Here is an 11,915-nt window from a genome sequence, read left to right as displayed (position 1 = left end):
GATTCCTGGATTGGGAAGATCCCCTGGAGAAGGGATAGCCTACCCATTCCATCCAGGCTCCTTCCCACTCACCCACCCTGTCCACCATCCTGTTCAACAGCCCCCAGCACAGCCCTGTCTTCACACCTGGGCCCTCTTAGGTGTTCACCAGCATCCCAGGACCTGTTCTCTGGACCTCAGCTTCCCCAGGTGCCGTAGCACCAGGTGAGAGGCATGATACCCCTAGAGCCTCCCTGGAGCCCTCGGGCTGGCCCTGCATCCTCCCATAGCAGGCTGCTGGGAGGCTCAGTCTCCAGCCGTCTCTGGTAGGAGGTCTTCAGAGAGCCATTCCCTTCTGTTCCTGTCTGGTTTATCGACTCTGCACTCTGACCTCTCGTCTCCTGAGCTGTCCTCCTGAGGCCTAGTCCTTCCCCAAAGGGCATGGGGGTGTTCCCTCTCCTCTCCTGAGTTCTACTTGGAGCTAGAGGAGGCTTGCTTGGGCTTCCCAGATACTGTTAGTGGTAAAGAACCCACCTGGCAATGCAGGAGTCATAAGAGACACAGGTTTGATTCCTGAATCAGGAAGATTCCCCGGAGAAGGGCAGGACAACCCACTCCAATATTCTTGGCTGGAGAATTCCATGGAGAGAGGAGCCTGGTAGGCTATAGTCCATAGGGTCACAAAGAGTTGGACACAACTGAAGCAACTTAACACCGAGGCGGCTTGCTTACCATCAGGCAGACTGCAGCGTAAGCTGTGAGTGTTCTCACTTCCTGTCTGCTATGGAGCTGACTGGCAAAATCATCACGCCAGGCCCTAAATCATTGACACATGGCTCCTGAGCCCAGCCAGCGCTGGGAAGTCAATGTCGCACTTTTTCTGGAAGAATGATGGAGGAAGCTGTACTCCGTAGAGATATAGGTCACAGAACATCTTCATATTTGACACCTCACCTCACTGGCACCAATCCCTGTAAGGTAGGGACAGGCAGGTGAGACTAGTTCCATTTTACAGATAGGGAAGGAAAGTAGTATTTTTTGAGTAAGATTGTTTTGGGCAAGTTATATATGCTATGCTAGTTATATAATAGCTATATATGCTATTTAATATGTTAGGTAAGTTTTTTTTTCCATGTTATTTATTTATTTTTAAAGAAAACTGATGCTGATATTTAAAAGAAAATATTTTAAAACTGATATTTTAAAGAAAACATCAGAGATGTTATGAAATTCAACCAAGGTCACACAGCTAGTGAATGAAAAAGTCAAGATTTGAACCTAGGCTCTTTTCCTTCACACCTGAGCTCTTCCTTTTGCATGGCTGGTCATGTAACCTTAGAAAGTCCAAGTGAGTCTCTCAGAGTATACAGGCAATAGAACAGAAACAGAAAGCCGGGTGCCTTGCTGGACAGCCCAGCCTTCTGTATACCCTATGCTCCACTGCAGTGAGGTCAGGACCCACAAGATCGCTGACAGTCCCCTTGTAATCCAGTCAGGGCAGGGTGGGGTGGGGTGGCCCAGGTGCAACTTGGAGAGAGGCTTCTTTAATCCCACTCTGTTCTGGATGGTGACTCTGGCCCCTGGAGGAAGAAGAGGAGGTCCCCTGTCCTTCCATCTGTGCAGTTGCAGAGGGACTGAATTTCCTGGGGGCTGGCTTAGCCTTTATCACATGCCATCAACTCCCTGCGGTGGGAGTAATCACGCTCCTGCTCTGTTTGCTGTGAACTAATTAACTCTCCTCCTCCAAGCCATTCCCAGAGCCCTTATCATCTGAAGAGCTACAGCTTCAGGTTGGTTGCTGTGCCAACGTGGGAGGAGGTGACTCGGGGAGCAATCTCAATGATTCTGAGTCTGGGGGGCGCTAGGGCCCAAACCTGTTCACGGCCACTCACCTTGTTTGGGAGATGGACCCCATTTGAGAAGGGGATGGAAATGATTTTCTGTTTTTGTTGATTGTACCCGCTTTCTTAGTGCCCATTTATTTTCATTCATTCACTTGTTGTGAGAACTTGCTGCATCACTTAGCTCTCTGTCAGTTTCCTTATCTTCAAAACAGCTACTTCATAGGATTGTTGTGGGGTTAAGTGGAATAACGTGTTTACATCATTTGGACGGTGCCTGACACATAGATCGTGCTCAATGAGAGTCAGCTATCACTGACATTATTATTATCATCGGTATTATTTACAGCCTCCCTGAACATTTTCTCAGCTGTCAGATGTGCATGAATACACTCAAGGATGTGAGAGAGAATATGAACAAACTACTTAGAACTGCGTTTGTCCAGAGTTGAGTGAATTCAGCCTTCAGTATCTGCAGATTCAGCTAACAGCAGATGGAAAATACTTGGAGAGAAAGAAAATTCCACAAATTTCCCCAAAGCAAAACTTGAATTTGCTGCTTGGAGCTTCTATTTACCTATCATCTACATTATATTAGGTATTGTAAAGGGCTTCTCTGGTGACTCAATGGTAAAGAATTCACCTGCAATGTGGAAGACGTGTGTTTGATCCGTGGGCCTGGGAAGAGCCCCTGGGAAAGGAAATGGCAACCCACTCCAGTATTCTTGACTGGGAAATCCCATGGACAGAGGAGCCTGGCAGGCTACAGTCTGTGGGGCCATAAAGAGTTGGACATGACTTAGCAACTGGATGACCAACAACCGAGTTCTTGTAAGTAATCTAGAGATGATGTAAAGTATACAGGAGAATGAGTGTAGGTTATATGCAAATACTACACCATTTTATATAAGGGGCTTGAACATCCATGGATTTAGACATCCATCCTGGAAACAATCCCCTGAGGATACCAAGAAACGACAGATGGACACAGCACCCTGGTGAGCTACCTGTGATGAGTGATGGAGGGGAAAGGAAAGGGAATTCAGGTTCTCATTCATTCATTCATTCACTTAGTCATTCATTCAAAAACTAATTGTTGAAGACCAGTATGTTTCAATCTCTCTAGAGTCCCCTGGGCTAGCCAGTGTCTCAAGAGGTTCCAGGCATGAGAAACAGCTGGAGCCTGGATTTGCCAATGAAAGGGAGCAGGCAGGCAGGAAATCTAGTTCAGGGACTTACAACATTTCCATCCTCCTCTTCAGGGACCTGGATCCCTCCCACACCACTTGATTTACTTTCTTTCCACCCAGAATGGAGCCACGGCAGACTTTTCACCTAAGAGAGTGATACGATGATCCATTATATTCTACCTGAGTATCAGTCTGTGGGTCGAGGCAGGATCATGGGGGCAGGGTGATGGGAAAGGGGGGTGGCCTGGGGACAAATGCAACGCTAAGAGGACAGGGGCCTAAGGGGCTCCCACGCCAGGCCTTCCCTCAGTTTCCCCACAGGTTCCTCCCCATTTTGCCCACCTAAATGCTTTCCTTTCCATCAAAGTCTCCTCCCCCTCTCTTGTGATGACTTCTTGGACTTGCCTTGCCCACACTTGATCTCTCCTTTCTTTGGAATGCTATTTCAGTAGGACTCAGAATTATATTCTCTAAAGCAATAGCTTTCAGTGGTTTAGTGTCTACCTGATCTTATTTTCTCAACTAGGTTATAAGCTCCTCATGGGCAGGATCATGTTCTAAATCCCTTGGTTTAGAACATTTAGAACTCACAGCATTGCCCCCTGGAAAAATCACCAAGTCTTCTGGAATCTCATCTTTATTCCACTGCCCACTGCAGGCACCTGGTTATGCAGCTCCGTGAGCCCAAACGAGCTGGGATACCGGCCCTTCTCTGTCCCAGATCTTTCTTGTTTTTCCTGTAGTTGAAACAGAAATGTGCTGCTCATCCTTCAAGGCTGAACACCAGTGTCACATGGTCATTTCAGAGGATGCCCCAGGCAGAGTTAATTCACGTTGCTTCCACATCACATCTTTTGTTCTTAAAACACTTCTAGGCTGGTTGGAAGAGTGCAGGCTGCTACAAAGCCTCACATGCCAGGCTCAGTGGGTCTTCTGGAAGCATTGGTCTCAGACACCCCCAACACCCACCCTGCTCTCGCACAGAACCTCACGAAAGTCCTTTTATAGCTCTCGCCTCTTGTTTTACTATTTCTGTCAAGCCTTCACCTTACAGAAATGCTGCAAAGACAAATGAGATAATATATAAGGGTGCCCTAAACTCCAGAAGATGGACTACATTATTACGGCTGTAAAACTCTCTACTGGGGAAATCAAACTTGTTGACGGTGACTAAGGAAGGGAGGGAGGGAGAGATAGAAATAGAGAGTAAGAGAGACAGAGGCAGAGACACAGGGAGAAGGAGACAGAGAAAACATGCAGACTAGCATGTAGCTGGGCTGAGAGGCTAGAAGGGCGGTCTGCCCGGCCTCCACAAAGCAGCAAAATGTGATGTTTACTGAAAAACAAAACACCCACATTTGAATTTGGTTTCTGCTACCTGCTCACAGAAGATTCATCCCCATCTCAGGGGAACAGCATATTTTAGTGAGTTAAAAGCTTTGAATTCAGCCAGACCTGCCCCCGACTTCCTAACTGCGGTCAAGGGTCTCCCCACATGTGGGTTTCCTCCAGCCTCCGTGGTGGTTTGAGGATGACGGGAGCGTGTGCAGCCCTCACAGGCGCATGACAACCGCCTCGCACCTCATCCCTCCCACAGGGCTCCCCTCTCCCCCCGGCACTGTCTCGAGGAGTCAGGCTAAAGTCTGCAGTTTCAGAAGGAGAGACCACATTCTTCCCCTGGTCCTGAAAGTCACACACCAGGAGCCCTGGGAAAGGAAGATACACAACAGGAGCTGGGAGGAGGGTTCCTGGAGGTCAGGGTGTGACCATTCTCTCTTCTTGGCCCAAGGGCTCAAGGGAACCACCTGAGAGACTGTCGCCAGCGAAGACAGAGAGAAAAAGCAGGGCCCAGGACGTGAGCCAGGGCAGGAGGCTTCTTGTCTCCAGAGGGGTCCATTGCTATCCTTTGGGCATCCTGGCCAGAGCATCACTTGAAATTCCCCTTGGGACGCAGTTAAGTACGGGTGTAAGCAGCCGAGGCCTCTGTGCAGGACGGCTTGGAGGATACATCCTGTGCTCCAGCTGTGTGGGCGGGTGTTTATCTGAAGGACGTGGCCCTGGTCTCTCTGGAAAGGGCATGCTGCAGAAACAAAGCATAATCACTGGCTGCCACCCTCTGTCCCTCTCTCATGGGCTGGGGGCAATGAAGGGCCTATGTAATTCCCTTCATTATGTAGGGAATTTGTCTGCCCCCTCCCCAAGAGATATTTCATTTTCTTGCTGAGTCAGTCTTAGTAATTACTTATTTGCTGAATCCTTAAGGGGGCAACTAAGTGGACCATCAAGGCCTTGGGGAGGAGAGTCTGTCTTTCCTGTAGTTTGTAATCAATCAGCAGGACCCCAGACAAATTGAGGCGGGGGGGGGGGCGGGGTGTGTGAAGCGAATATAAGAGGCTCCCGCTAACCTGGGAACCTACTCCTTGGTCCCCCCCAAGTCCCTTCTAATACTCTCCCCAACTCCTTCCACACTCAGGGAAGGCTGCCTCTTCCAGGAAGCCTTCCTGGATAATCCTGCCACTTCCAGCCTGAATGGGCCCCTCGCCTGATTCCCCACCACACAGGACTGTACCTGCGCATTTCCTGGTGCACACCTGGAGATACGTGTTGGTCGACTGACTGTCAGAGCCCACCTGGCATGGACCTACCCATGGATGCCATACTCAGTGGTCCTTGTAGAAAACCAGGAAGCTGAGCACCACAGGTCCTTTCCTTTTTATCCCCTAATCCCCTGCATCTGCCTTGTTTCATCTGAAATGTGGAAGGTGACAAAGGTTTTCCATACATTCTCCAGGAGTGCTGGGCTGAGGGCTCCCTTCCCTGCTTGTTCCTCTTTCCGGGCCCATCTTTCCTTCCTACTCCCCCTCCCCGCACTGCACGCCCTGGGGAGGCTGGCCTGGCCAGCATCTGCTTCAGGTGTTTCCTCTCGAGGCCTTTGGGATCTTGGGACCAGGCCCCTTAAGCCTTTTCAACACAGTGAGCATCAGAGCTACCTTTGTCTTTGGCTTATTGTAGTGGGTTTTTTTTTTTTTTCAATTGTACTAAAATGTACACAACCTAAAATATACTATCTTCGCCATTTTTAAGGGTACAGTTCAGTGGCATTAAGTATATTCACATTGTGGAACATCAACACCATCCAACCATAGAACTCTTTCCATTTCCTAAACTAAAACCCTGAACCCCCCAAAATAACACCTCACTCCCCCTCCTCCAACCTCTCGAACACTGTTCTACTTTCTATCCCTAGGAACTTAGCAGTTGACTGTTTCAATGGCACAAACCCCCTTACGTGTGGTATGCACCTGGAGTAGGCACCAACCAACTCGTACCTGGAGACTTCTGTGCCCAGTTGTGCTCTCCTTGAGATGTGAACTTAATTTGGACACGTCTCCCGGTGGTTCAGATGGTAAAGAATCTGCCTGCAATATGGGAGACCTGGGTTTGATCCCTGGGTTGGGAAGATCCCCTGGAGGAGGGCATTCTCCAGTATTCTTGCCTGGAGAATCCCCAAGGACAGAGGAGCCTGGCGGACTACAGTCCATGGGGTCGCAAGGAGTCGGACGTGACTGAACGATTAAGCACACACACTCCTCTTGTGGATGATTGAGCCCAAAGCTGAACTCAGGTCGTTTAATTCTAAACTCGTACTCAAAACTCGTATGTGAAACAGATTGCCAGTCCAGGTTTGATGTATGAGACAGGGTGCTCAGGGCTGGTGCACTGGGATGATCCTGAGGGACTGGATGGGGAGGGAGGTGGGAGGGGGGTTCAGGATGGGGGACAAATGTACACCCATGGCTGATTCATGTCGATGTATGGCAAAAACCACTACAATATTGTAAAGTAATTAGTCTCCAATTAAAATAAATTAATTAATTAAAAAAAATAAAACCTCCAAGGGAGGACTTCCCTTGTGGTCCAGTGGTTGACTGGGCACTCCCAACGCAGGGGAAAGGCGTGGGTTCTATTCCTCCTTGCTGTGAGACACCACGCACACATACACACAAAGAATCCGCCCCCGCCCCCCACCAAAAAAAAAAACTCCAAGGAACGGATTTTTAATGAGGAAATTTCAGGGACCTTGGCTGGGGACAGCAGGGGCTTTGGGGCAAGCTGTGAGTTTAGAAAGCAGAGATTTTTGGCATCTCTTAAATCACACTTGATTGCCTATCCTCAGACACCCAGGTTTCCAGCCTCTTGGTTTCTTTTTGCTGAGGGCTTAGTTATTACCCAGGAACATTTCCTGGTTACTTGGAACAATCAGAGCGCTGTATTCACAAGAGAGCTGCCGTGGGTGGTGTTTCACGAGCCTCCGTATGGGTGGCTGTGAACTGGGCACACGCTCAACTTCTCTGCTTGAATTACCTCCTCCTGGGCCGGGCAGGATGAGGTCAGCGCTGGGAGGTGCATTTTAGTGCTGGCTTAGCCTGAGACCATGCTTACGCAGCCTGGGCTGGCCCTACCGGGCACTGGCTCTGGCAGGAATAGTAATCAAGGTAGCTCCCTTCTAGTAAGCTCCTGCCGTATGCCAGGCACTGTTTGACTCACATAATCTCATTTAATCCTCACAATTGTTTTAGAGCATGTTGGTCAGAAGTGGATTTGAGATGAGGATATATGTGTGTGTGTGTGTGTGTGTGTGTGTGTGTGTGTGTGCGCGCGTGCACGTGTGCTCAGTCATATCTGACTATTTGCCACTCCATGACTGTAGCCCTCCAGGCTCCTCTGTCCATGGGATTCCCCAGGCAAGAATACTGGAGTGGATTGCCATTTCCTTCTCCAGGGGATCTTCCCGACCCAGGGATTGAACCTGAGTCTCCCAAATCTCCTGCATTGGCAGGTGGGTTCTTCACCACTGAGCCACCTGGGAAGCCCTATGATGATTCTTAGGCAAGTGATTTAATGAGTGGGCACCATCGTAGGCATGAGGGAAGGGCCCTGGAGGTGCCAGGGGCTAGGCTTGACCCTAAAGGACATGGGGGATCGCTAAAGGGTGCCTTGGAGGAGAAACATTAGCAGATGTGTGTTCTGCATGCCAGGGGGAGAATGGGGAGGAGGGTGTTACATTCATTTCTTCCAGGGAAATGTGAAGATCAAATAAAAAATGTGTGTGAAAGTGTTCTGAAAATCACAAGGAGTTTTGCAAATAAAATGTGTCAATTCTAGGAGAAGGGGCTGCAGGAGAGACCATGTAGTTGACCTGCCAAGAAGTTGCTGGAGATGCCTGGCTGGGGGTGCTATCTGGCTATTCCAGAGCCAGTCCTGGTCTCAGAGCTCGCCAGGGAACCATCTGCCCTGCTGGGGCCTCAGTGCAGTGGCCCCACTGGGGTGTGGGTCATTTGGACTGCCCCACTGTTATGGGCACTTTCCAGCAAATGCTTCTGGGTAGGAAGTGAGATGACCTTTTTTCTAACAGCCTCCATGGCCTTCAAGGCCCCAGAGACTGGTCAGTGACTGGACTCTGAAGGCAGCTGTGTCATGGCCTTGGAAATGAGCTGCAGCCCTTGGGCTGCTGGGAAAACCTCTCAGGGCTCAGCCAGGGTCCCCAGGAACCCGAACCCTCTCACCTTAGCATTTTCCTCCTTTGCCTTTGGGAAGCAGCTGTTCGCAAAGGCCCATGGAGCTTTCTCCTTCGCTCTGCAAAAAATGTTAAGCAAACATTTAAGGAATAAGAGCTGTATAATGATGCGAGTAAACACTGAGGAATACCAGCTATTATGGGACATAAGTGTTTTAAAAAAACAGAAGAAAGGAAAAATAAATGGTGAAGTGCTGTTTGTCTCAAGCAGGCCTCCCACTGACTTGCAGGTGGGAGGAAGCGTGAGGAAGGGGTGGACAGCCTTTCCCATGCTTCACATTTTGGGCTGCAGCTCCCAGACCTAGGCCTGCACCCAGGCTCCTAAGAGCCTTGATGCCCAAGCGTTTTCAGATAAAATGGAATTTCCTCCTCTTGCAGAAAAGAGGAAAGCAGAGCAGGTGGGATGCCAAGGCCGAAGGACTAACTCCACTGTGCTCTGAACTGCGCAGTAGGCCTGGCTGCCCCCCTAGAAAAAGATGGACAGGGAGCCAAGGAAAGGGAGGTGGGGCCTCAGTGGGCATGGCCACAGAGACTTCACCACCACATGGAAAGTCCAAGCCCGGGCCAGGGCCTGCCCCAAGTCTGACTCTCATTCCTCCCCACACTCCCAAATCACGTGTATCACTTGCCCCATGGCTGCTAAGCCCATTTCTGAATTCCCATCTGGGGGATCATTCAATTTTCTCTGAAGACCAATGCCTCAGCCCCTCTCTGGGGGCATAGCATAGGGGTTGGACACAGAGGGTCAAATCCTACTCCTGACACTTGTTGGCTACTGGCCTCAGTTACCTTCTCTGAGCCTTGCCTTCCTAATCTGTGAAATGGGCTAATAAAGAGCCTGTCTCACCGGGTCGTTGTGAGCACTGGATGAGGTGGAGCTTGAACCAGGCTGGGCCTGGGGTGCAGGATGTGCTGAGTGAGAGTCACCACTCTTATCCTGTGCCCTCTTCCATCTCAGGCTGGGAGCTAATAGTGTTCTTGGTGACAGCTGAGGCACACACTCTTAGAGACTGACTTACCAGACTCACTCCCAAAGTGATTCTCCTTGGGTCCCCAGTTGGGTCTGATCTCCTTCCAAACTGCTTGTCTAGCACCCCCTAAGATGCGGGAAGGTTAATGGCTTCTGGAGGGAGAGGTTCTCTTTACCTCCCACTGGAAGCTTCTAATCTCTTTCTAGAATGACTTTAGAAATGATGCATTTCATGAACTTCAGACCTTTGGAAGCCATTCGCTGCACCCCAGGCCTTTCCAGATGGGCCAGGCAGAGTGAATAAGCTGGGGCTGGAGGAGCCACATCAGGAAAAGACGGGGAGGAGTCTGTGTGTGACATCGCTTACTGTGCAGAAGCGTCTGGTGAGCTTGTTGCTCGGAATGAGCTAAAGGTTTGGGAATTTCAGGGCCTTTCCTTCTCAGTGGGTTCCTGGGAGGAGTTGAGCTTGGGGGACTTAACTTGGGAGGTGGGGCTTCATGGTGGAAATTTCTGAGAAGATTTTTCAAAACCTTCCTCCTCTCCCAGCTCCCACCAGGGCATCTGGGAATATTTACTGGGGTAGAGCTGCTTGATAAAGCTCATACACATCCTGCCTCTGGCTGAGGGCCGCAAGTGTGGCTTCAGGATCAAAGAGTAAGCAGTGTGTGGCAGTGACCGCCCAGCGTGGCTGCTGCTATTAGACCACAAGACTGGAAAGTGGACCCCACCTCCGTGTAATTTATTTATCTATTTCATTCAACAAATGTATTTGAGTTTCTACTATGTACAGGGTAGTTACCAACCTCAACGAATACAAAGATAAGTAAAGCATAAAATGTCCTTACCTTCATTGAACTTATTCTTTTTTTCTTAACTGATGTATGGTTGATGTTGGAGAATATGCTTAGAGGCCTTTAGACAGCAAGGAGCTGAAGCTGAAGCTCTAATACTTTCCCCACCTGATGCAAAGAGCCTACTCATCAGAAAAGACCCTGATGCTGGAGAAGATTGAGGGCAGGAAAAGGGGGCGACAGAGAATGAGATGGTTAGATAGCATCACTGATTCAATGGACATGAGTTCGAGCAAGCTCTGGGAGATAGTGAAGGACAGGGAAGCCTGGCGCGCTGCAGTCCACGGGGTCACAAAGAGTCTTAGCAACTGACTTAGCAACTGAACAACAATGGTTAATGTACAGTATTATATAAGTTTCAGGTGTTCAACATAGTGGTTCACAATTTTTAAAGGTTATATTCCATTTAAGTTGTTACAAAGTAACATCAGCCCCATTGTGCTGTATAATATATTCTCATAGCTTATTTATTTTACACATAGTAGTTTTTACCTTTAATTCTCTATCCCTACCTTGCCCCTCCCTTCCCCCACCTCACTGACAACCACTAGTTTCCTTTCTGTAGCCATGCGTCTGCTTGTTTTTTTGTTGTTATATTCTCTAGTTTTTTATTTGTGTATTATATTATTTATTCCATTTTCACATTTTTATTGGGGGCCACAGGGGAGGGGCCTCTCTCTGGGGCATGGAGGTGTTCATACTTTCTCCATCCACTCCAGGCTTGGGTCTTGGAGTCCTGGGGGTGGCTGGGTGGGTTCCCATGGTCTCAGAGGGGCACCGGATGGTTGTAGGCTGTGTTGATCTAGCCTTGTACGTAGCGTAGGGGCTGAGTGTGGGCAGAATTATAGTGAGGTCTGGGTGGTGAAGGATGGGACCAGCTCCTGCTCCTTGGTCCAGACATTGTTGAGGAAGGCAGTGAGTCTCACTGCCATCCTGGTCTCCAAGTTTGTGTAATTCACCCTGACAAACTCCTTCACAGACAGCACTTCACTTAATGTCCAAGGTTGCACTCTGAGAGTCAAGGCTGGTGGTTCTCCAGTTTACAAATGAGAAAGCTGAGGCTCAGGTAGAACAGATGCACACAGCAAAGAAGGGATAAGGCGGAGCAAGAATCCAGCTCTTCCGGCCCACACAGCCGTAGTCCCAGTCCAGGCCATGCAGAGGGCAACCGGTGGAGCTGGGCTGTCATCCAAGTGTAGGTGGGACACTTTAAAATGTGCATTTCAAGAGCATTTCTTCTATCCCTTTGTCAGACAGACCTTGAAAGGGTCCAGCCAACTTGACACAAAACTTGCATCACATCCCTCCACGTTATACAATCCCCATTCATTTCATCTAGGAAACTTCAGCCTCATCACCCTAAGAAACCACATCCCATAATGAGCAGGCAGGGCGGGGTCAGAGGGGAGCCATGTGCCTGCTCCGCTGGTGTTATTTTCAACCGAAGATGAATGCTTACAGGGATTCATTTGCATCCTTACCTTTGCTCGTAAACTTTAGACATTT

At 49.3% G+C, this 11,915-nt stretch overlaps 1 long non-coding RNA gene across 2 annotated transcripts; it reads right to left on the bottom strand.

Moving 5' to 3' along the window:
• Nucleotides 1-3,620: 3,620 nt before the first annotated feature.
• On the bottom strand, nucleotides 3,621-10,937 carry LOC132342448 (uncharacterized). 2 transcript variants are annotated; one of them, XR_009490829.1, is made up of 6 exons: nucleotides 10,404-10,937; nucleotides 8,578-8,647; nucleotides 6,340-6,429; nucleotides 5,580-5,758; nucleotides 4,816-5,090; nucleotides 3,621-4,069 (listed from the first exon to the last, which is right to left on the bottom strand). It is a non-coding gene; the product is annotated as an uncharacterized lncRNA (long non-coding RNA). The 2 variants fall into 2 exon arrangements; XR_009490828.1 differs by having other exon boundaries at nucleotides 3,621-5,090.
• Between the last annotated feature and the right edge of the window lie 978 nt (nucleotides 10,938-11,915).

The sequence above is a fragment of the Bos taurus genome, chromosome 16, assembly GCF_002263795.3.
Source record: "Bos taurus isolate L1 Dominette 01449 registration number 42190680 breed Hereford chromosome 16, ARS-UCD2.0, whole genome shotgun sequence".
Classification (NCBI taxonomy): domain Eukaryota; kingdom Metazoa; phylum Chordata; class Mammalia; order Artiodactyla; family Bovidae; genus Bos; species Bos taurus.
Note: the sequence above shows the minus strand (reverse complement) of the source record. Positions and strands in the feature narration are given on the sequence as shown.